At 40.9% G+C, this 27052-nt stretch overlaps 1 pseudogene; it reads left to right on the forward strand.

The window, feature by feature from the left end:
* Positions 1–1129: 1129 nt before the first annotated feature.
* On the forward strand, positions 1130–26364 carry LOC139447929 (uncharacterized; annotated as a pseudogene).
* Positions 26365–27052: the final 688 nt, after the last annotated feature.

The following is a 27052-nucleotide window of genomic DNA, read 5'->3' on the forward strand; positions in this document are numbered from 1 at the left end:
TACGGTCGTGTTTAATTGAGTAATCGGAAAACGCTTAAGAAACCTCTACTAGTATTACTCACTGGGTGAAGATAAAGATGATGAGGTACTAAATCTGTCAGTCACAGGATCATCCTACAAGGCTGACCTCGTTCTGTTCGTTTTGGTTGGGAACCGTGACCTTTCTCACACCGGAACTACTTTTTTAAGTCAACTTTCTTCGTCCCTTACTTTTACTACCCTGAGATAGAACTGAAGGACTCTCATGAAAATTAGACATTTACAAACACTTAAATGAACGAAACAAGATAGTCACGCGACTCAAGTTCGTTTTAAACTCTATATCATATAAGTTATGCCTAGAGTTACTAAAAGCATAATACAATCGGGCTATATTCGTTTGCTACATACGGAGATAGATCGTGGTCCCTATGAGAACGGAACCGTGACGATCCGGGGTAGAATTCCGTGACGATTCCGGGGTATAACAGGTCTTCAGCAACCGATGCTTGCCTTAAAAGGCGACTATACTTGCCGTAAGAGGCGACTAACGGGATGGGGTGGTCAGGCTCGATGACTTGGTTGACTTGGGGCACGGGTGGCCCAGTCGTCTAAGGCGCCGCGATTCGCTATGCGGAGTTGCGTCCCTTGGGCACGCGGGAAACCTATGATCCCGGTTCGCCCCGATTTTAGTTCTAGGTTTGTCAGAACCATACCCGTGCTCGTGGGTTTCACCGAAGTGGTATACGTCTAAGACCTTCATCACTTCGGGCGTTCCTCCCACATTAAGCCCATTTCACTCACTCTCTCACGTTAATATTTCACGTAGACCCACAGACTCCAGAGGTCAATTCTTAAATAACTTGTATGTTGAACAAGGTGATCTAATGAGGTCACCCGGCCTCACACGCGCCGCGCCAGTCACAGAAAGTCGGAAGAAGAAACTAAAAATGTAAGCATGAATCAGAGGATCAAGCTATTAAAACGAGAACAGGCGATACACATGGAATAGAGGCGTCCGGGCGCTGCACAGGGATACAGGGACCAAGTTAAAGTAAGTGTATTTCATGTCGACATTGCAGGAGCTGCTTTTACCTGTTTAATTGGCTGGCTCGGATGTAATAATCGTAGATGTTATATATTAGTCAAAATGAGTATGTATCAGACTCATTTGCGGATATTTGGTTTTCAGCAGCACGATGGCATTGTTGTTTGTCATGGTCATGGTCTGTATGGCTACTTCCACACAAGGTAAGAATGACGAATGTAAACGTTAACGACGGACAGCCTCACGGACGGAAAACACTCCACGACATGTGATCACTTGAATTAGGTTTTCAACCAAACATTTAGTCTCTCTCAGTGTGTTAATTAATACACTATAATGATGTTTGATGAAAAATATAAAGTTTTATGTTATTTTCCGGTCAAAAGGTACTTCAAAACCATTGTTCGAATATGTAAGGCCATGTGAGGATGTGTAACAGTGATGGCAAATGCAAAGTGACGTTTTCACGATGGATACCTTATAAGTCCGTTCGGCTGCCGGTCCTTATCGGAGTCGTCATTATTCAACATTTCTCCTGAAACAAAACTGGCGACTCGGAACATTTTCATAGCTGTGGTTTCCCTTTGAATTCGCATAATCCGTATTCTTTTTTAATCTGCTGTACCTTCGATGTACCTCTTGTGAGTATTTCCGACATATAATCGATCTTCCGATGTTGATGTTGAAGGTCTTGAAAGCCTTCGAGACCAATGAAGTTCCGGGATAGAATTGGTTTCAAGAAACATAACATATCAATGCCAGAAAATAACCATCCAAGTTTTTCTAACGAAACGATTTAATCCCATGCCTGTCGTAAGAGGCGACGGACGGGGTCAGGTGGTCAGGCTCGCTGACTTGGTTGATGTTAGTTATCGTTTCCCAATTGCGTAGATCGATGCTCATGATGTCAATCACTGGATTGTCTGGTCTAGACTTGCATATTTACAGACCACTGTCATATAACTGGAATATTGCTCAGTGTGGTGTCAAACAACAAACAAACAAAGCAAAAGAAAACATTTGAAGATGACCTTGAAAACAAGGTTAGAATTTCGTTAACTTTTGCGTCCCTTGGGCACGCCAGAAACCTATGATTGTGGGTTCGAATCCCGGTTCGCCCGTATTATGTTTCTAGGTTTGTCAGCACCATATCCGTGCTCGTTGGTTTCTACGGTTAACGTTGGTAAACGTCAGAGACCTGCATCACTTCGGGCTTTCCTCCCACATTAAGCTGACACGCCGTGATACAACTGTAATACTGTTAAAAGCGGCGTTAAACCAAACTCACTCACTCACTCACCATACCGTATGTCCGATGAGATCTGGACCTGATTAGATTGTGGATGATGGTCAAGCATCAGAGCTCACATCATGAAACATGACACCAACATCAGGACATTTCGTTTCAATTAAATAACTTTTCAGTAAGTTTGGGATAAAATAAAGGTAAGGTTAGTAGGTCATAAAATGACTTGTGGGAAGTAGACTATAGGAGTTCATGGCAGTAGGGTAAAGACAGTTGGTGAAAAGAAGTATTCCTGCTGTGATTGCAAAAACTGGACGTCAGTGTCTCTCTATTCAAATAAGCATTCACAACTAGTTCAAAGTCATCAAATATTGTAACATTAAGGTTCAGGATAAACATGCCAGTGGCTTACTATTCATCTGAATACTATGTGTTAAATAGCATCTACGTAATGAGAAGCTTGTTAGCTACATGATTAATCAGACATTTACAGATTGCTCAAGAAACGTCAAGGTTGTAAAACTGGCGGTGTTTGCAGCTCCAGACTTTAAGAAACCTGATTTTGTATTATCTCAGTGAATGAATTTGTTTAAAGTTTAACGCTCTCTTGAACGTCTTGAGTGCAGAAAAGCCGGAAGAAATAGAGGTCTCAGACGTTTGTCAATTTGGTGGCGAACCAAGGGCCATGAGCGGGGCGAATTTGAGATTAAGGGATCCTGGTTCGTCTAAGTGACGTAACTCTGCACAGTGTACCCCTTAAGACAAAATAGCCTTTACAATAAGGGTGCAGTGGGAGTAAGATAGCACTGAATTTATCAACATAGGAGAAGGGAAAGGAATTATGTATGTTTGTATGTAGGCCTGCTGATTCATCACGTGTTATTTTGAGATAAGCGATATTGTCACTTTCAGCAGATTAATACTATATGCTTGTATTTGACAGGTGCGGAATGTAACGAGGGTCAGCACTGCTCAGATTGCGACACGGCGGGCACTTGCTTACAAGATTGTGACAAGGGACATTTTGGACATAAATGCAAGTCGCAATGCAGCATCACATGCAGATACAAGACCTGTACACTAGTTGAGGATAGAGGCATCGGCAAGTGTACTGATGGCTGTGAACCAGGATATCAAGGCATAAGTTGTGACAGACCCTGTGACCAGGTAGTCGAATGTACGCTGTGCCCAGGTGGATGTGATGGGGACTACTGCCAGCTAGGTGGGGCTTGTTTTGCCGGATGTAGAGATTCCTTCTACGGAGAAGGATGCAAGACGTGCCCCAGTCACTGCAGAACCTGCAACAGGATGACAGGAGTATGTGACGACTGCGACCAAACACATTATGGAGTGAACTGCGAGAAGTCGTGTGAGAACTGTGCAGGATCCTGTGAGTCCAACTGTGAATGTGTTCCTGGCTTCTACGGGGATTTCTGTGCCGAGACTTGCAGCAAAACATGCCGCCCTAAGTCAGGCCAGAAGTGTCATTCATTTCCTGGTATGACGTCAGACAATTGTCCAGGTGGATGTCACAAACACAATGCGGAGTGTCTCCATGGCTGTGTGGATGGCTGGTTCGGGCCGACGTGTTCTTCTCCCTGCAATCCTCTATGCCGACATCAAAGATGTAATGCTGCAGGCTCTTGTGCTGAAGGCTGTGAACCTCAGTATTTCGGTTCAGCTTGTGAACCATGTCCTGAGACCTGCGTCAACCAGACATGTGACTCGAACAACGGCTCCTGTGTAGATGGGTGTCGTGACGGGTTGTATGGGGAACACTGCAATGAGACCTGTACGTTATGTCCTCGTGGTGTCTGTGATCAGCACACTGGTATCTGTGTGACAGACTGCAATGTCACCCAGGAAGGACGTGAGGTCAACTGTACACAGCCTTGCTCTCCACCAGGATGTACCACAGACTATCGTAACACCAGTGAGTTGATGTATATAATGGCTGATATTGGCTATTATTAATTCAAAATGGAACATAAAACTTTCAATTTTATGTTTCGCGTTTTACTCTGCATCTTTAGTTTTGATGAAGCATACTCATTTGTAACAGAATTCATGTTTGTCCACAAACTATAAGAAACCTATAGAACCATCCCGACCATATCATTGGCATGTGCTTACGAATCACCATCAATTAGTGAGATACCCAGGTGTTCTCGAAATGGTAAGAAATTATAAACCAGCATCAGTGTACACTTGCCAGATTTGTAGTTATTTCACAACAAAAGTATTGTTTTGATATTGCAGTTGCCCCGAGGCTTATGTTCATATGGCAGTTGTCAAGACTTATATTCATGTAGCAGTATTCCACAGACTAAATGTCCATGTGGCAGTTGTCTCCAGACTAAATGTCCATGTGGCAGTTGTCCTCAGACTAAAGGTTTATGTGGCAGTTGTCTCCAGACTAAATGTCCATGTGACTGTTGTCTCCAGACTAAATGTCCATGTGGCAGGTGTCCCCAGATTAAATGTACATGTGACAGTTGTATCCAGACTAATGTTCGTGTGACTGTTGTCTCCAGACTAATGTTCGTGTGACTGTTGTCTCCAGACTCATGCTCATGGGTTAGTTGTCCCCAGACTAAATGTCCATGTGGCAGTTGTCTCCAGACTAAACGTCCATGTGGCAGTTGTCTCCAGACTAAATGTCCATGTGGCAGTTGTCCCCAGACTAAATGTCCATGTGGTAGTTGTCTCCAGACTCATGCTCATGGGTTAGTTGTCCCAAGACTAAATGTCCATGTGGCAGTTGTCTCCAGACTAAATGTCCAGGTGGCAGTTGTCTCCAGACTAAATGTCCATGTGGCAGTTGTCTCCAGACTAAATGTCCATGTGGTAGTTGTCTCCAGACTAAATGTCCATGTGGTAGTTGTCTCCAGACTAAATGTCCATGTGGTAGTTGTCTCCAGACTAAATGTCCATGTGGCACGTGTTCCCAGACTAATGTTTATGTGACAGTTGTCTCCAGACTAAATGTCCATGTGGTAGTTGTCTCCAGACTAAATGTCCATGTGGTAGTTGTCCCCAGACTAAATGTCCATGTGGTAGTTGTCTCCAGACTAAATGTCCAGTTGTCTCCAGACTAAATGTCCAGTTGTCTCCAGACTAAATGTCCATGTGGCAGTCCCCAGACTAAATGTCCATGTGGCAGTTGTATCCAGACTAAATGTCCATGTGGCAGTTGTCTCCAGACTAGATGTCCATGTGTTAGTTGTCTCCAGACTAAATGTCCATGTGGAAGTTGTCCCAAGACTAAATGTCCATGTGGTAGTTGTCTCCAGACTAAATGTCCATGTGGCAGTTGTCTCCAGACTAAATGTCCATGTGGCAGGTGTCCCTAGTCTCATACTCATGGGTTAGTTGTCTCCAGACTAAATGTCCATGTGGAAGTTGTCCCAAGACTAAATGTCCATGTGGTAGTTGTCTCAAGACTAAATGTCCATGTGGCAGTTGTCCCAAGACTAAATGTCCATGTGGTAGTTGTCTCCAGACTAAATGTCCATGTGGCAGTTGTCTCCAGACTAAATGTCCATGAGGAAGTTGTCCCAAGACTAAATGTCCATGTGGCAGGTTGTCTCCAGACTAAATGTCCATGTGGCAGTCCACAGACTAAATGGCCATGTGGTAGTTGTCCCAAGACTAAATGTCCATGAGGTAGTTGTCTCCAGACTAAATGTCCATGTGGCAGTTGTCTCCAGACTAAATGTCCATGTGGCAGTCCCCAGACTAAATGTCCATGTGGTAGTTGTATCTAGACTAAATATCCATGTGGCAGTTGTCTCCAGACTAAATGTCCATGTGGCAGGTGTCCCCAGACTAATGTTTATGTGACAGTTGTCTCCAGACTAATGTTTATGTGACAGTTGTCTCCAGACTAATGTTCGTGTGACTGTTGTTTCCATTTTAACGTCCATGTGGGAGCATGGGTGGCCCGGACATCTACAGCACCGCAATTCGCTGTGCAGGGTTGCGTTCCTTGGACACGCCAGAAACCTATGATCCCTGATTATGTTTCTAGGTTTGTCAGCGCCATACCCTTGCCCAAAATGATAGACGTTTGGGACCTGCATCACTTCGAACTTTCCTCCCACCTCAAGCTGGTCGCCGTGATATAACTAGAATACCGTGCAAAGCGGTGTTAAACCCAACTCACTCACTCACTATTATTCATGTGGCAGTTGTCCCAAGACTAATGAAGTGTTTTGTTTGTCAGCTCTTCGGACACGGTATCGCATCAGCACAACTACACTGACGTCGGTTGTGTGTGCAGTCGTCCTTTTCGTTCTGGTTGCATGTTCCGTATGCTGTGTCTGTTTCCGCAATGGCCCATGTATACAAAGGTAAGTGTAGCTGCATTGTCAAGAAAGTCGTCTGTGTGTCGGGTTGAAAATGTTATACATGAGTAAGTCAGTTTTGCGTGTTTTGCGTGGATTGCATGTATTTGTGGAGACCAGTTTCACAAATAGTTTATTATATAGCGGGCATTTCAAATACGAATCAAGAGTATTTGACAGACGGCAAACAAGTATTTGCTAATCACTCCTTCCTCTTGGAGAAAGAAAAGATTCAGATGAGAGTTTTCTTAGAAGTTAAAATAACGAGATAATAAACTGAAGTCGTTTAAAATCCATCATCTTCCAATGTAATTGAGTTTCAATACTGTTTAACTAGAACACGAAAAAAGATAACTTAACATTGAACTAAAACTATATTTCACTAGCAATTAGTAATCATGGTGGTTTTCTGCTAGGAGACATTAATAAGCTCAATTTGCCAAGACTTATTACTAGTCGACTAGATCTGGTCTGATAATCAGTCTCTGGTTTCACTTCCGTGGCAGCTCTCCGAGTTTTGTTTTGTGATGTGATCACATTCTCAGACGCATTTTGTTTGTTCTTTTGCACATAGCCCTTTGGCACGTTGAGCCTGGAATTATCTTACTCTCTTGGTTTTAGTGTTGATCTCAGGTGTTGTCAGTTGTTTCAGTATTTTCATCTGTCTAAACGTCACATCTTCTACTTTTCAGCTTTCTTTCCTGTTTCAATTGGCTTGACTCTCAGTGTGTTACCTCGGGGGAGATGTTTGATGTCATTGTGACGTTGTGATATAAATAAAAATGTTCAGCAGTTATTGCCTTTTTGTCTTCAATTTTCTCACTTTTTTCTCTCATTTTCTTCAATTTCCTCTTTGTGAAGGGCATGGGGGCCTTGTCTCACTCTAAGAAGAGCCAACCAAAGTTAGGTTTTATTCTTCTGACACATATTCTTTGGACGACTCTGCAGGAGTGTTGGTAATGTCCAGTGGTCCAAGCTAAGTGTCTTCTCCAGATGATTGAAGAAAAACTGATGTTGTGGATTTGGAGAAATTAGAATTTGAAAGAGGAAAGGTGGCTGTAGAAATTGATAAAGAAATTGGGACTTGAAGCTGAAGAAGAGAAAAAAAAAGAAAAAAGAAAATTTTTACTTGAGGAAATCAAAGCTGAGAAAGTGAGTGAGGTTTACGGCCACTTTTAACTGTATTCCAGTCATATTGCGTCAGCTTAATGTGGGAGGAAAGCCCGAAGTGATGCAGGTCTTAGACGTTTACAACTTCGCTGAAACTCATGAGCACGGGTATGGTGCTGACAAACCGGCGAACCGGGATTCGAACCACAATCATAGGTCTCTGGCGTGCCCAAAGGACGCAATTCTGCACAACAAATCGCGGCGCCTTAGACGACTGGGCCACCTGTGCCCCCAAAGCTGAGAAAGAAAACTTGAGATTGGAGGCTGATAAAGAAATTGAGCTGAAACAACTTGAATAACAGAAAGATTGCTATCTCAATACCTCAACAAGTGATTGATCTTTTGATCGTTCACAAGGCAAAAGAATCTCTGCACCAGATTGAAGTGACTGTAATTAATAAACTAAAAATAACAAAAGTTTGAGGTATAGTATATTTAATAAAGCAACAATTTCACAAAGTATTGAACAACATCTCGGGGTTTACCAGAGGTAGGGCAGCACTACTGGACAGAGGATGTCATCTCTATACCATTACACATTGAGGCTCCCATAGATGACGACGAGAGGCGTTGTCTGGTCTCTCAACCCCACGCTATAACGCCATCTCAACCGTAAGGAACGACTTCTTGAACGCGGTAATCAGCTGTCAGTTCACCTCTGCGACGGTTAACACGCTCTCTGCCATCAACTCTAAACAACCCTGCTTTCGTCCGTAAAGACCACGCGTTCCCAATCCGGACTCTGCCATCGTCGCACTGTATTAGCCCATCGTATTCGTCTGCGGTGATGTTCAGCGGTCAACATCTGTCCTCTGAACGGTCGGTACCTGATACCTGCTGCCCGAAGTCTTCTGGTCACGGTGTGTGCTCATCCGCCGACCCAAATCATTCACTGCCGATAACGTCACTGTGAGGTGCAACGTTTGCAGGTACCGGTCTTCATGTGGCGTTGTGACCCGTGGTCTACCTGTCCCGGGCCTGTCTGATGTCCTTCCAGTCTGTCTGAAACGTTTCACAAAGGTTTTTTTTATAACGGCAATACGGGAACAGTCAAAGATCCCCATCTGGACCTTCCCAACTGCTTGCACAAAAATGTTCTGTTGTTAATCTTGGCATTTCAAATGTGGTTTGTTTACAATGTGGATGTTTGACATTGCTACTGTGCAGTTTTTATACACCTTTGGCATTTCTAACAACAATGACAACGCTCGGTTTTACATTTTTCGCATTTTCTCAAAAACACGTATGAATTGTCGGTAAAAATTACAGGTACAACAACGATGGTTTTTACGCTATGTGTTTGTGTCTATTTGGGTTTGAACCAGTGCAACTACTTTAAAATCAAATTTTCAAATGTGCAAAGATTTTGTTGCCATCCAGTTTAGACAGATGTATGAACGTTATGTTGGAAAGCTTTTCTTACATTTTGAAAAGGTGGCTAACAGTTTGAAATGCCCTGAGAATCAGTGGACCACTTGTTGCAAAGTGTATTTCAGGGTAAAGCTCAGGATGTTTATTCTGCCTCACAGGTTGAAAGGAGTTCTGATTATCAGGTTGCTACGGCTGCAGTCATGAGGACTTCCGGAATGGTTCCTAAAGCTAATAGGCAAAAGTTTAGTTCTGCTAAGAAAAGAGATCATTCTGGGTGGTGCACTTCAAAGGAGGCCAATTGTAATTTTAAAAGTTTGAAGCAGTTTGTTTTGCTGAATGATTTTAGGCAGTGTGTGTCAACAGACATTCAGACATGAATTTGATGAACAGAAAGTGGATCAGTTACACAAGGCTGCTACTATGGCTGATGAGTTAGTTTAAGGCAGTCAAGGTTTTCCGGAAAGGAGAGCTGATCCCTCCTATATCTAGTTCTAGTTTTGTTCTGAATTTGTTGACAGAAAGTTCGACTCCGGTTGGTTCTAGAGATACTTCTATATTGCCGTTGTAGCCTATTTGTAAATGTTAGCCATGGCATATAATTTCTGAGTGTAAAAAGTTTGCTTTTAAAAACTTTCATTCCTTCCCTTGTGTCTTTGTGAATGTCAGGTTATAGCCGTTTTCTGGTTCCGACGATGAGGAGTTTGCCGTTGGAGACCAGTCATCGAAGTCTGTTGTTATGAGAGAAGAATACTGACCTTTTGTTTGTAAGTTAATTTAGTCAACTAATGGTGACCATTCTAATGTTAAGCCCATTGCTGTTTTGAGGGATACTGGCGCTTACTTACTTACTTTGGAGATTTAACGTGCGCTTTCCGACTGATGCGTATTTCGCACTCGGGTCCGGCCAGGCCATTTAATGTGTTTCCGAAAGGAGCGAAAGTGGTCTGTGCAACCCAAGAGGGGGGGTTAGGGGTTGCTTATATAGAATTTGGGAATTTTGAGATTTGGAATAGATGCTGATGGGGTTGGGGAGGAGAACTAAGAGAGCTGGGTATGGTGGATGTTTGTTTGTTTATGTGATTTTGATTTGGTAGGTTATTGTGTTTTTAGATGAGTTTTATTAGTTCCGTTTTTATTAAGAATACGCCTAAGGCCTTGAAGTTTTCTAGTTTATTTTGTGGGTTTAGTATTGCTTCTAGAGTGAGAGCCTTGTTTAGATTGAGGGTGGTTTTAAATGCGGTTCGATGTGTTAGGTAGTGTGTGCAGTGGATGAGTGCGTGTTCTGGGGTTTCTGGTTGCTTGCAGTGTGGGCAGTTACCTGTAGTGTGTTTTCTTATTTTTTAGGTGGTTATTTAGGTTGGTGTGTCCTGTTTGGAGTTTAGTGATTACTCTGTCGATTTTTTGGGATGGACGGAGAATTTTTGTTTGGTTAGTGGTTTGCTGAGCACTTTTTTGATTTGGCTATTTGAGTTTAGATATAGGTTATGCCATTTTTGTGATTTTTTGCTTGTTTACACTTTTAATTTCTGATTTTGAGATGGGTAAGTTTATGCTTATTTCTGGGATTTTGAGGGATAGTTTAGCTGCTTTATCGGCGTTTTCATTACCGTATATTCCTACGTGGGCGGGTATCCACAAGGAGGTTATTTGTTTGCCTGCCTTAGTTAGGTCGTTGGAGCTTTTAAGTATTTGATTTATTAATTTAGGTCGGTTTTTGGTATTTTTGCTTTGGAGGGCTTGCAGTCCACTTTGGGAGTCGGTAAGTATTAGGATTTTTTTGTGGTTTTTGGATTCTAGATTATGGAGGGCTGAGGTCATGCCCATTAGTTCTGCCGTGAACTACTGGCGCTTTTCCATCTCTGCTTTTGGATGGTATTTTGCAACTTGCTGAGGAGTCATCAGCAAACTCTGAGGTTTTGTTACACTATTGGTAGGGGTGCTGGTGGGTGGTTTTACCTGGGGTGCCCCCGGTTTCCCAACATTTCTTAAAACAACAAACCCAGTCAGGGGTAGAACAATAGAGGGATTAGTTTGGGTACACTATTGGTAGGGGTGCTGGTGGGTGAGTTACGTTCACCCATCTGCCAGATTTGACCGTGTTCACTAATTTACACTTATGCGTGAGCGTAGTGATCACCAATTAATAAACAGTATAGATGCAGGATATATACATGGACGTTCATTGCAATCATGGCAAACGCACAAGTTGATATTAGTTACATTAAGAACAACGTAAATCAGCCTTCAATAAAGCAAAACGCAACTACAAATATTTAAACATAGCCCACGAACTAAACCACCAGGTTCAAAAACTAGTCCAAATAGCCAAAAGTAGAGACTGGAAAAAATTCTGCGAAGGTATAAATAACCGTACAGATGCCAGAACGGTCTGGCGCAAAATCCACGCCATTAGAGGCTTAAAACGACATAAAAAAAAACTCACATTAACAACTCAACCAACCCCGCCCAAAAAGCAAATAATCTCGCCAACCACTTTTCGGCCGTTAGCAGTAACAGCAACTTCAGCCAAAAATTCCAAGATAAACTTAAAACAGAAAACAAACCCACAAAAGAACCAAACAATAACAATCTAGAAATAAATCAACCCTACAAATGGAGGAGCTCCTCTACGTAATCCAAAACAGGAAAAAGGGCACAGCCCCAGGATTAGACCTAACCTCTTACCAAATAATTAAAAAACTCCCCCTAAAACTACGCCAGGCACTACTCAAACTATACAATCTCATCTACCTAAACGGACAGGTTCCTACTCCCTGGAAACAGGCCCTAGTCATACCAATCCCTAAACCTAATAAACCAGCTAATCAAGCTAACTCATATAGACCAATATCCCTAACTTCAAACTTATGTAAAGTAATGGAATCAATGGCTAAAAATAGATTACAACATTACTTAACCCAAAATAACACCATAAACCCAGATCAAAGCGGTTTCACTCCTGGCCGCTCAACCCTAGATAACCTCGCCCGACTAGAACAAGATATTAAGACAGGACAACTAAATAAACAATATACCACAGGCATCTTCTTAGACTTCTCTAAAGCTTTCGACATGGTATGGCACGATGGGCTAATACAAAAACTTAAAGAAATAGGACTCAAAGGTCAGATAATAAACTACATCCAGGACTTCCTAAACAATCGTAAAATAACCGTGGGTATAGACCAAACTCTATCGGACCAATGTCCCCTAGAAAATGGCACTCCACAGGGCAGTATCCTCAGCCCCACCCTCTTCAATATAATGATAAACGATCTATTCGAGGGTCTATCCCCTAAAGTAAACACATCAAAATTCGCGGATGATGGAGCCATCTGGATCCGCACTAAAAGCATGAAAATGGCCAAAAATCTACTCCAAAAATCTCTTAATAAAATACAACAATGGGCTGACAAATGGGGCTTCTCCCTTAACTCAGAAAAAACAACAGGAATAGTATTCAAACATAAAAACATGAAACCCGCCTCCCCAATCCTCCAGCTAAACAATCAAACAATCAAATTTCAAAAACAAACCAAATTCTTAGGACTTATTTTCGATGAACATCTCACCTGGGATACTCACATCCAAAACCTAACTACTAAATGCAGTAAAGACCTAAACACCCTAAGATGCCTAACTGGCTCTAACTGGGGAGCCTCCAAAGATACTCTCCTCTCTCTCTACATATCCCTAATTAGATCAAAACTAGACTACGGCTGCGCCATATACAACACCCTAAACAACTCTCTATCTAAACAACTTGACTCAATACAATATCAGGCTCTCAAACTCATTACACGCACCCAACATGGCACCTCCTACACCTCACTTCAGGCCTTAACAGGAGAAATGCCACTAAGTCTACGCAGGGAACAGCTAAGTTTAAATTTCTGGGCCGCGTCCCAAGCAAACCCTCTCATCCAAAACTTAATAAACCAAAACATCAGCCCTGAAAACTAAGCTCTAGCTCGTAAACACCCCTTACTTACCCCAATATCCCAAAGAATAACAAACTACCTAAATGAACACCAAATTAAAAATCTTAAACAAAACTGCAAACAATCAAATATCTTCACCCCTAAACTTAAAATACCCAAAATAGACACAACACTAGCTAGCCAAATAAATAAACAAACCGACCCAAACATAGCTAAAACTACCACACTAGCATACATACACAAAAATTGGCCAAATTGGTGTCACATTTACACGGACGGATCCTCAGATCCGACCTCCAAACACACGGGTTTCAGAGTCCATACCACACAACCAACTAAAACCACACAATCCTTCCGACTCCCAAATAACCAATCAATATTCACGGCAGAACTAATGGGCATGGCCTCAGCCCTCCACAATCAAGAATCCAAAAACCACAAAAAAATCCTAATACTTACTGACTCCCAAAGTGGACTACAAGCCCTACAAAACAAAAATACCAAAAACCGACCTAAATTAATAAATCAAATACTTAAAAGCTCCAACGACCTAACTAAGGCAGGCAAACAAATAACCTTCTTGTGGATACCCGCCCACGTAGGAATATACGGTAATGAAAACGCCGATAAAGCAGCTAAGCTATCCCTCAAAATCCCAGAAATAAGCATAAACTTACCCATCTCAAAATCAGAAATTAAAAGTGTAAACAAACAAAAAATCACAAAAAAATGGCATAACCTATATCTAAACTCAAATAGCCAAATCAAAAGAGTGCTCAGCAAACCACTAACCAAACCAAAAATTCTCCATCCATCAAAAAAAATCGACAGAGTAATCACTAAACTCCAAACAGGACACACCAACCTAAATAACCACCTAAAAAAAATTAAAAAAACACACTATGTACAGGTAACTGCCCACACTGCAAACAACCAGAAACCCCAGAACACGCACTCATCCACTGCACACACTACCTAACACATCGAACCGCATTTAAAACCACCCTCAATCTAAACAAGGCTCTCACTCTAGAAGCAATACTAAACCCACAAAATAAACTAGAAAACTTCAAGGCCTTAGGCGTATTCTTAATAAAAACGGAACTAATAAAACGCATCTAAAACCATAATAACCTACCAAATCAAAATCACATAAACAAACAATCATCCACCATACCCAGGTCCCTTAGTTCTCCTCCCCAACCCCATCAGCATCTATTCCAAATCTCAAAATTCCCAAATTCTATATAAGCAACCCCTAAAGCCCCCTCTTGGGTTGCACAGACCACCCTCGCCCCTTTCGGAAACACATTAAATGGCCTGGCCGGGCCCGTGTGCGAAATACGCATCAGTCGGAAAGCGCACGTTAAATCTCCAAAGTAAGTAAGTAAGTAAGTAAGCATGGTGTTGAAAACTTAGTGTATGGTGGTCATAAGTTTAGCGTTAAGTCAAGAAGAGATGGCCGGGTCTATTGGGAGAGTTGTAGCGCAGGTTGTAGAGCTGGTATCAACACCAAAGACGGTATTTTGGTGAAGTTTAAGAATCAACACAATCACTTGCAAGACAACGACAGAATCCTCGGGAACAAGTTCTTGGTTGATCTGAAGAGTAAAGTCAGAGAGCAATCCAAAACGATCCCTGCAATCTACAGAGAGGAGTTGGCAGGTATGTTATGTTCAATTGCATTTGTTAATTTCTTACAACTTACAAACATTTTCAAATACATTTCAACATCAATTAAAATGGGCCATCATACTTGTCTGTAGGGGACCGTCTGAAGTGACGAAATTATGTATTTATATGTGTCATTATATATATATATATATATATTTATATATATATATATATATATATATATATATATATATATATATATATATATATACTACAAAATATTTATGTACATATATATATATATATATATATATATATATATATATATATATATATATATATATATACTACAAAATATTTATGTACATATTTCTTTTTTAAGGACTTCGCTCTGACGAGACAACCACTAACCTACTTCCCAAGATACCAACTCTCTACAGTTGAGGATCATCCCTCTACAGATCCAGGGCCAAAGACGTCCCTCAACTGCCTAAACAACGATCCGACATCAACCTGACAGATGCCTACACCAAGACAATTTCGCAGTCTGACTTCCTTCCCCACTCCGCCAACAACATCTTTGCCACCGACAGCAACCTTCAGCATCTTGCCAGAGCCAACACCATCTTCTGTGACGGCACATTTGACACGAGTCCAGGACTATTCACCCAGATCTATACAATACATGCTTTTGTGTCAGGGAAGATGTTTCCCTTAGTATTTGCCTTGTTATGTGATAAGAAGCAGTCTAGGTATGTTAGGTTATTTCAATCCCTTAAGCAGAAATGTGCAACTTTGAACATTGATCCAAATCCACAAACTGTTTTCACCAACTTTGAATCTGCAGCACAGAATGCACTAAGTAATTTTTTTGTAAATTGTACATTGAAGGGGTGTTTTTTTTCATTTTGGCCAATGTATTTTGCGAAGTGCTCAGAGGTTTGGACTGCAGACTGAGTAACGAAAGTGTTAAACTACTGATCAGAAGAGCTGCTGCCTTACCACTGGTTTCTCTCACCCACATAGATGATGTTTGGCTCAACGCACTCAACGACGCCCAGCTCCATGATGCCAGAGTTCTCCGATTTACTAACTATGTGAATTTTTTGTGGAGTGCGATCATGGATGAAGCACCTGGAATCACCACGACACCGTCGGCCCAAGAACGACTAACCACGTAAAGGGCTGGCACTTCAAGCTCACCTCCATCATCGGCAGTCCCCACCCAACATCTACAGAATTATTGACTTTTTTTAAGACAGAACAAGCCTACACCGAGGGCCATATCCTGCAGCTTGTAGATGGGGGTATGCTTAGACCCAGGAGATCTAAGTATCGACATCTTGAGACAAGACTTGGTGCAGAAAAGAGACACTTACGTGAGGGAAGAAAGTCAGCAATTGAATATGCAGATGCTGTGGCCCATTTTGTACGTTTGTGATGATCATGAAATGTTACGTCATGTTGGTTTATTATAAATTGTCGAGCTGTATTTTAAATTTGACGTTGAGACATTATAAACTGTTGTGATATAAGAATATTAATTGTGAAATTCAATCATGTTCATGTGCTGTGATATGGAAATCATGTGAAATCAAATATGATGTAAATTAAAATATCCATGAGTGCATGTTTGTTCATACTCCTATTCATTGAAATCATAGCATGTCCATAGAGCGTCGGTCACCCCTAAAAAGACAGAGGGACACACCCACAGGTGTTATTCCATTAATCCCTGTGTTGTTCTAAGCTTTCCAATGTTGGGGATCCGGGAGTTCACCAGTTTTACCCGTGCGCCACTCCATTTTGTGAATTTGATGACAGATGTGGTATCTGGCTTGGTTAAGGTGAGGGTAATATAAACCATCTCTGTTAAAGGTATAGACTTGCTTGCTCATTGTGAATGATTAGGCAGGGGGAAGATGTTGACTGATCCTATTGTCTAGAGCCTAGCACTTCGCAAAGTACTGAAAATATTGAAAAAGGAATTCCCGGTATTTTTCCGACATGTGACGTTACTCCTGCATTGGCTAAGCAGGGTTCTTCTAAGAATGTTTCCAGGTATTATTTGGCTGGCACTTCTCGTTATGGTTCCTCTCTTCATTTGTCTGAAATTTCAAGGGAGAGTCCTTACAATTCTGACAATGTGGCTGTTGAGGAAATCTGAGACAGAGGAGGATTGAGATGAAGGCATTTATTGTTTTTGTGAGATCGTCTCAAGCTAACTTGTCCTTAAAGTAGAAGTAAGAATAATGTAAATACAGATGACGTAGAGCAACTTGTGCGTTCCAAAGTATATTACAAGTAATTACAGAATGATTTGGATAGCTCTGCCCTTCTCTAATATTAACGAGGTAATATTGACGAGGTGGAATACACAGTTTCCTCAGATTGTTCAACTGTGTCTTTATTGTTTAGTAGTTGTACTCAACATCGAATTCGCACATAAGTTCTTTTCATGTGTTGATCCTGTATTTAACAATGTTGGCATAGTTAACCTTATATATGTATGTTGGAAGGAGACTTGGATGTATTTAAACAAAGAAGCATAAGGGGATTTAGCCCTATGCTATGCTAATTAAGGCGGCCAATTGCTTAAAGCCCCACCCTGACTATAAATAGCACGCTAGGTGGGGGTGTTTCAATTTCGAACAATGACTGACAATGTAAACACAACCGAGTGTCGGGAGAAGCTTTTTGAAAACCATACGGGAATAAGATCACCATTGACCGTCAAACTTCGTATCAACTTGAATGTCAAACCATGGAAACAACAAATGATTCCATATCTAGATATAAGTCAATACATTTTCTGTAGTTTTATCATAAAAAATCGAATCGATCGTGTTTTGCGTCTGCATCAATTACTGTGGGCGGAGCTTATTTACGGTTGCGCTATAAATAGCAAAGCACTCGGTCATGTGTTCATGTGACACATTCAATGTATTTGTGGTCAAAGTGCATTGTGTTGTATATTTTTTACGGCAGGACAGCAGCAGAACATCGGTTTCGGTTAATGTAAGAGTAACGATACTTAAATACGAAATTGACGACACGATTCTTTCAGTTCAGTGTGAAAATTACAAATATTTGTTTAGTTTTGGTAATTTGCATTCAACAGTTAGATCTGTGCCACAAAATAATCAGATTATATTTATAAAACTTATAAAATTATTACACAGATTTTTCAACCAGTGTTTAGGAAGGGGCCTAATTTGAAGCGGCAGAAGTTAGGCCAATATTTGTCAGCTTGACTGCAATAGATGAATATGTCACGTGTATCAACATAACAATGCACATAAGCAACTGGTAAATAAGTAACGAAATGTACTTGATGTTTTGACCTACATAAGGCGTATCCAGATAATATTGTACTTACGATAAACGAAAACTCTAAGACAACTTTAATTATGAATTTCCTTTTCCTTCACAGAATTTTCACACACAAAATTGAATTTGATCATTAGATCCACACTTGTCCCATGTATTTTTTGTTCTGAGTATTTGGATACACTTCGTGCACAGGTTTTAAGATACAATCTGGGATCCCTTTCCCGTTTTGTCAACACCAATCCTTCATCTGCTGCAACGTTTAATATCCGTTTCTTCAAGTCCAAGTATCTGCGATCTCTCCAAACACTTTGTTTATTTAGCTCAGTCCAGAAGCAATGTGTTCGAATCGACCAGTTTCTGCAACATGGTGGCCGCACCATTCCCTAACTGCGATTGCCTGTGCCGTGCCACGCATGGTTGACAAAAGAAGTGTGAACATACATATTCGGCTTTATCTGGTTCCACAATGAAATCTCGCTAAGACACTGATTCACTACTCCCAAGAATCGGCACTGAATTTGTCAAAGTTTCTGTTTCACTTGCAAGGGCGGGAAGAGAGGCGCCATCTTGTCGATTCGAGTTGTGAATCGGAATGATGTCATCGTGAATTGGAACTTTCTCCACGATAAAGTCACCAATGTCATAATCGAAATGACCGAAGTCTCCCTGATTTTCTCGGACAACTCTTCGTCAAATTAGGATTTACATGTTTTGTTGCTCATATTGAAGGCGAAATTGCAAAGTTCTTGAGAGTTGTAAGCAGCAAATCGATGCGCTCATGGGGCGTGGTTGCTAGGAGATCGCGTGGTCAGAAAGGGGAAAACAAAAAAATTTAGAAAGTTATGAAAGAAATCCGCAGTGCAATCCAAAGGTACCACGTACAGGATATTTTTTAATAATGATATTCACGAAAAAAGCTTTTCTTAAAGTGCCAAATAATTTATTAATTCATCCCAAGGTTGTAACGTTGATCACGTGGTGGGTATTTGGAAGGAATCTTGTGATGACGCCGTGAATGAGGCCGTGTGTATTACATGTTGAATTCAAATGACCGGGAGGATTGTTAAGGCACATTATGACATATGCTCGTCATGGATGGAGAAAAACATGTATCTGAGAGAAACATTGTTGCTTTGAGCTTCGATACAAAACGTGTGTTCATGCCGAAGTAGTTTACAAGAGAGGATGATCTGTGCAGCCAGCGATCTGAATAAGCTTGATGAAAATAATCTTGAAATCCATTTTCTCGCACATGACAGAATTAATGTGAACACATATTTATTTGAACATCGCTTCGAAGTCTGTGAGGCTGTCCGTATTTTAATATTTTTATTTCCATTCCGACGTGAAATAATATAATGTTTTCGTGTCTTCATTTTGCTGCCGCTGTGGAAAATTGCGCACCGATCTAATAAAAGAAATACTACTAGATCTACCATTGCACCGTCACAAAAGAACCAAGTCAACTTTATCTTTGTTCCGTTGTTTATTAAAAAATCGCTTCCGAAGCAAAGCTAATCGATCTACATCATACATTAATTCATAGACTAGATTCTAGTACCAAGTGTTTAAAGTTTTTTTTAAATGTCATAAAATAACTTACACAATTATTGAAAGACATTTTTTTATAAGTGTTATATTTTATTTCGTCCGCCCGCTCTCTGGTTAGTTTCGGCTTGAGGGGAAAAATACATACAAAAAATATGGATGGCCTTATGGAAATGACACTTGGCATGCCAATCAACCGGGATCTGGGTCACTGGGACCCGCCAAGTTTCACGGACCGAGTTACTTCGGCAAGAGGAGCTTCATCGGACAAGTGTAACTTTGCCAGAATACATTGCTACTTGGCAATGAAAAAATGTCACGGGAACGACAAAAAACTACTTTGAAAATATTTTTGACCATTACGAGGGTTTTTTAAAGGATCGTTGTCATCCAGATTCCAGATGTAGGCAAGACGAACACAACGAAGAAAAACACTGTTGAAATCACCGATTGCCGTATGTATTGTGAGAAATGCGATTTATAAACTGCAGATATCCCGTACACTACAGGATAACGATTGGTGCCGTAACACAAATTATGTTTTTGTTCAATTACACTGCTCATATCATCACGACAAACGTATTTCGTTCTCGTCCAGAGATCTAGAATATAGCTCAGAACGAGAACATCTATAATTTCTGTGTTGGACTGCGTTGGATAAATCGTGGACATTCCTCCATATCATTTTATGTAGATGTGAAATACCTACGCGTTTGTTGAAAAGTATTGGAATTGTTTGATAGATATTTAGTAGCATTAAAACTTACGTCCTTGGTGTCAAACGGTCCACGTGGGTGGGTGTTTACATGACGTCACCCGTTTACGCATTAACCAATGAAATGTGTGTGTTATCATGACGTCATATTGACCTGTCAGATCACTCGTATAAGCTCCGCCCACTAGAGTGCGGAAGTTCCTACCGCAGATGGGGCTTTAAGTGACAGACCTGACCTTTATGTTGAATTTCCCTGACTTATTGTTATTACAACAGTGACACTGATTGTTGACTAAGGCAAAGCTGTATAACAGTTTGAATTATAGAAAACAGCAAATGGCCCAAATATTTATCAAATATATCGCACTATAACAATACCGCCTCATGATGAAAATAACTGCCTTTAACCGGATCGTCTGTCATGTCTTGCATCTGATAAATTGGAATACCATCTCAATCTTCTAATGATAAATATTTTTTTCTGTCAATTTTTTTTTATTGTCTCTATGGAAGGTATGTCTAAGATGAATCAGTGACACATTTTAAACTTAAAGGGTTTCATATTGTTTCGTTTAACTTAAGTCTCAACCTTATATTTGACAGGTAAGAGTAATAAGTCAATGTATTTGGTGAGGTATTAAATAGTCTTTGACCAGAAGTGGATAGCCTAGTGGGTAAAGCGTTTCCACGCCACATTGAAGGTCCGGGTTCGATTCCCCACATAATGTAGGTACAATGGGTGAAGCCCATTTCTGGTGTCTCCGCCGCGATATTGCTGGAGTATAATATAACATATAAAAGATTTGACAGATTTGAACTTGGTCCTTTTTCAGATTGCAAAAATTCTAGGTAATTCTTTGAAGATTTTGAGACTCTACATGATGTTAATTCTACTTGTCAAATTAGTTCTGTTTCTATAAAGAATTTCTTTACTTGATAGTAATAAGGACTACGGATATTCTTTGAAACCGGGATTTGGAGGTACATTTGCTGGACTCAGCAATACGTCGCTCTTTGTATAGGTTTGAAGGAGCTTTTGAATACTGTTCAAAAATGAAATGGTCATGCATGTCTTTAAGGTTTTATAGTCAAGTCAAACGTTGATAGTAATGATGCATAGTTTTGCCAGATTTCTTCCTCAGTTAACATACTGACGTTATATCTCTCATTTCATGACAACTACAATAATCTGTCGAGAAATATTCCAAAGTGTGTCTGACCCGTGAAGATCCGGGGTAGAATAGGTTTTCAGCAACCCATGCTTGTCATAAAAGGCGGGATCGGGTGGTCCGGCTCGCTGACTTAGTTGATGCACGGTCATCAGTCCCAAGTGCGTTGGTTGATGCTCATGATATTAATCACTGGATTGTCTGGTCCAGACTCGATTATTTACAGACCGCCGTCATATAGCTGGAAAATTGCTGAGTGAGGCGTTAAACAACAAACAAACAAACCAACCAACCAAAGTGTGTCTCCAATTTTTCAGTTATCATTCTCATTTGTGGAGAGAGCATATTTAAGAAAACACAGCCACTTGTCATCATTGCGACGCATGTGCGTGTACAATACCTCTCTGTTTTCTCCCTAATAAGATGAGGGGACACGTCTGCGTGCATGATGATATAATATCATGTTAAATTGACGCCCTGCATGAAACTGAGATGACACCTTGCAAAGATACTGTAACAAAACTACCCTGTTAAAACAATCAGATAATCCACTGTATGCAGGCAAGTATGCTTGTCAATATCTGTTCTAGTTGAATAAAGGTAGGATAAAGATGTGCAATTATTTATGTTTAGTATATTTGCACCCATTTCCCTTCTTTAAACTTTTAAACCACGACATGAGATTTGTGACCAATTTGGCGTGATTTAAAACCGTTAACATTTAGTTGAAATATATATCTTGATACTTCTAGTTACAGCTTTGTTATAACTTTTAAGGAAAGAATCTTTACTTGTCTATGGTGCACAATTGTTCACCCAAGCGCGAAATATTTTAAAAACAGTAACATATGGTTTAAAGTAATCACAAATTATTTTAACTTCGCGTCATAATATTTGTACATTACACCTTGTGTTGTTGCAAAACGAAAAAGGGAAATTTGAGAAAAAGGAAAAGATGCTTATCAAGGGCAGCATGGTTTTAAATTAATTTTGAGTTTTCGAAAATATCTTTTTTTTTCTTCCTTACCCTTGAAACTAGCATGTTGAATTTTGTAAATGCCTTTGACCGACATCAAAAATGGATTTCTAGAATTAATTTGGAGTGCTATTATTATGCTGATAACATGGAAAAGGAAAAAATAAATCAATATACTCTCAGAAAATATTTTATTGAAATCAGAACTGTTTGTCGATCGTCCACATTACCGTTATAATGTTCATGGAGTTTCTATTTAATATTCGATATGATATAGTTTTAAAAGTTTTCAAAAAGGTCAGTGGAACGGACAAACATCTCCAGTGTACGGTTGGATGTTTCAGTGTACTACATTAGAGCAACATAAGGAAAATATGTTCGCGGCATTGGAATATTGCCGAATGGGGCATTAAACCACTGACAAACTGACACACAAAATAAATTATCACTAAATCTTGTTCTGTTTATCTCTTCTGTTCTGTTATTGCTAAAAGCGGCCTAAAACCATACTCACTCACTCACTCTTCTGTTCTTACAGGGCACGCAAAACAGACATTGTTTCACACAATAATGTATCGGAGCAGGACGGCGCTTATACGGACTACCAGTTATTACATCAGTACTGGGACATCAGAGAAGAATTGGGCGACGGGATGCCGAATCAGAACCACAAACGAACTAGTGGTGCTGAAATGCTTGTTTTAGCAGATTACTTTTCGAGTGCAGACAGAAATGCCGACATTGAAGCCAGAGTTGATGACATTGAAGCCAGTGATGATGACATTGAAGCCAGAGTTGATGACATTGAAGCGAGAGATGATGACACTGAAGCCAGTGAAGGAACAACAGGTAGTTCTGTAACAGACAACCACTCCTACACACATATCATGCGGGACATCTTCGTTGCTGATCCGAGAACAGTTGCCTCATATATATCACCACTTGAGGACTAAAATTCGAAAGTGACATTGAAGCTAGTGACGGTGACATTATATTGAAACTTGTGACTGTGACATAGAAGCTAGTGATGGTGACATTCATGCTAGTTACTGTCAAATTGAAGCAAGTGACGGTGACATTAATGCTAGTGACGGTGACATTATTGCTAGTGATGGTGACATTGAAGCTAGTGATGGTGACATTGGAGCTAGTGACTGTGACATTGATGCTAGTGATGATGACATTTATGGTAGTAATGATGACATTGATGGTAGTGCTGGTGAAATTGATGCTAGTTCTGGTGACATTGATGGTAGTGCTGGTGACATTGATGGTAGTGCTGGTGACACTGATGGTAGTGCTGGTGACATTGATGGTAGTGCTGGTGACATTGATGGTAGTGCTGGTGACATTGATGGTAGTGATGATCACATTGATGGTAGTGATGATCACATTGATGGTAGTGATGGTGACATTGATAGTAGTGCTGGTGACATTAAAGCTAGTGATGGTGACATTGAAGCTAGTGACGTTGACATTAAAGCTACTGATGGTAACATTGACGCAAGTGACGGTGACATGGAAGGCAATGATTGACATTAAAGCTAGTGACGCTGACATTGAACCTTGTGACGGTGATAAAGAAGCTAGTGATGGTGGCATTCATGCTAGTTATTGTCACATTGAAGCAAGTGACGGTGACATTATTGTTAGTGATGGTGACATTGATGCTAGTGGCTGTGACATTGATGCTAGTGACTGTGACATTGATGCTAGTTCTGGTGACATTGATGGTAGTCCTGGTGACATTGATGGTAGTGCTGGTGACATTGATGGTAGTGCTGGTGACATTGATGGTAGTGCTGGTAACATTGATGGTAGTGATGATCACATTGATGGTAGTGATGGTGACATTGATAGTAGTGCTGGTGACATTAAAGCTAGTGATGGTGACATTGAACCTTGTGGCGGTGACATTGAAGCTATTATTGGTGACATTGAAGCTAGTATTGGTACCATTAAAGTTAGTGAAGGTGACATTGATGCTAGTGATTGTGATATTGAAAGAAGTGATTGACATTGAAGCTAGTGACGGGGACATTGAAACTAATGAATTTGATATTGATGTTAGTTACGTTGACATTGAAGCCAGTTTTGGTGACAATAAGCGAGTATTGGTGACATTAAGTAAGTGATGATGACATTGAAGCTAGTGATGGTGACATTGAATCTAGAGATAATGACGTTGAAGCTAGTGATTGTAACATTGAATCTAGTGATAATGACGTTGAAGCTAGTGATGGTGCAATAGAAGCTTGTGGCAGACATTGAAGCTAGTGACAGTGACATTGATTGAAATGAGGGTGACATTGAAGCTAGTGACGGTGTCATTGAAGCTACTGATGGTGTCATTGAAGCTACTGATGGTGACATTGTTGCTAGTGACGGTGACATTGAAGCTAGTGACGGTGACATTGAAGCTAGTGACTGTGACGTAGAAGCTAGTGACGGTGACATTGAAGCTAGTGACGGTGACATTGAAGCTAGTGACTGTGACGTAGAACCCAGTGATGGTGACATTGAAGCTAGTGACTGTGACGTAGAAGCTAGTGACGGTGACATTGAAGCTAGTGACTGTGACGTAGAACCCAGTGATGGTGACATTGAAGCTAGTGACTGTGACGTAGAAGCTAGTGACGGTGACATTGAAGCTAGTGACGGTGACATTGAAGCTAGTGACGGTGACATTGAAGCTAGTGATGGTGACATTGAAGCTAGTGACTGTGACGTAGAAGCTAGTGACTGTGACGTAGAAGCTAGTGACTGTGACGTAGAAGCTAGTGATGGTGACATTGAAGCTAGTGACTGTGATGCAGAAGCTAGTGACTGTGACGTAGAAGCTAATGATGGTGACATTGAAGCTAGTGACTGTGACGTAGAAGCTAGTGACTGTGACGTAGAAGCTAGTGACTGTGATGTAGAAGCTAGTGACGGTGACATTGAAGCTAGTTATGACATTGATGGCGGTGCTTGTGACATTGATGGTAGTGATGATGACATTGATGTAGTGATGATGACATTGATGCTAGTGATGATAACAATGATAGAAGTGCTGGTCACATTGATGCTAGAGTGCTGGTGCCATTGAAACTAGTGACGTCGACATGGAACCTTTTGATGGTGACATAAAAGCTAGTGAATGTGACAATAAAGTTGGTGATGGTGACATTGAAGCTAGTGATGGTGACATTGAAGTTACTGACGCTGACATTGAAGCTAGTGACGTTGACATTAAAGCTAGTGACGTTGACATTAAAGCTACTGATGATGACATTGAAGATAGTGATGGTGACATTGAAGCTAGTGATGGTGACATTGAAGCTACCGACGCTGACATTGAAGCTAGTGACGTTGACATTAAAGCTAGTGATGGTGACATTGAAGCTAGTGATGGTGACATTGAAGATAGTGATGGTGACATTGAAGCTAGTGATGGTGACATTGAAGCTAGTGATGGTGACATTAAAGCTTGTGATGGTGACATTGAAGCTAGTGATGGGGACATTAAAGCTACTGATGGTGACATTGAAGATAGTGATGGTGACATTGAAGCTAGTGATGGTGACATTGAAGCTAGTGATGGTGACATTGAAGCTAGTGATGGTGACAATAATGCTACTGATGGTGACATTGAAGATAGTGATGGTGACATTGAAGCTAGTGATGGTGACATTGAAGCTAGTGATGGTGACATTGAAGCTAGTGATGGTGACATTAAAGCTAGTGATGGTGACATTGAAGCTAGTGATGGGGACATTAAGCTAGTGGAAATTAGGGAAATTGAAACCAGAATTTCTTACATTGAGGCAAAAGATCGTGACATTGAAGCAGTAGATGGAACATCGGACAGTTCAGTCACAGACAACCACTCCTACACACACCTCATGCGAGACGGGGAAGGGGGGTAGTATTTCTTATAGAAGTGACCGCCACTGGATACTTGCTGTTCATACTTTGTGTTCATGATAAGTGTTTAACGCCGCACGCAATATTGCAGCTACATGACGGCGGCCTGTATATAATCGAGCCTGGACCACACAAGCCAGTGATTGTTATTAAGCGCAACGTGGACTGTATGTTTGTTGTTTAACGCCGGACTATGCAACATTGCAGCTATATGACGGCAACCTGTACATAATCAACATGTGAATGTTATTATGCACAACGTTCCAAGACGACCTTTTCGGTTTTAACGCTGTACATGATTATGACATTGTTTGTTTGTATGTTTGTTGTTTAACCCCGGACTATGAAGCATTACAGCTATATGACGGCAACTTGTACATAATCGAGTCGACCCGTGAAGATTCCGGGGTAGAATAGGTCTTCAGCAACCCATGCTTGCCGTAAAAGGTGACTATGCTTGTCGTAAAAGGCGACTAACGTGATCGGGTGGTCAGGCTCGCTGACTTGGTTGATGCATGTCATCGATCCCAATTGCGTGGATCGATGCTCATGATATTAATCACTGGATTGTCTGGTCCAGACTCGATTATTTACAGACCGCCGTCATATAGCTGGAATATTGCTGAGTGCGGCGTTAAACAACACACCAACCAACCAACCATAATCGAGTCTGGACCAGACAAGCCAGTG

This window comes from Haliotis cracherodii, unplaced genomic scaffold (genome assembly GCF_022045235.1).
Source record: "Haliotis cracherodii isolate W230 unplaced genomic scaffold, xgHalCrac1.p SCAF_7, whole genome shotgun sequence".
NCBI lineage: Eukaryota > Metazoa > Mollusca > Gastropoda > Lepetellida > Haliotidae > Haliotis > Haliotis cracherodii.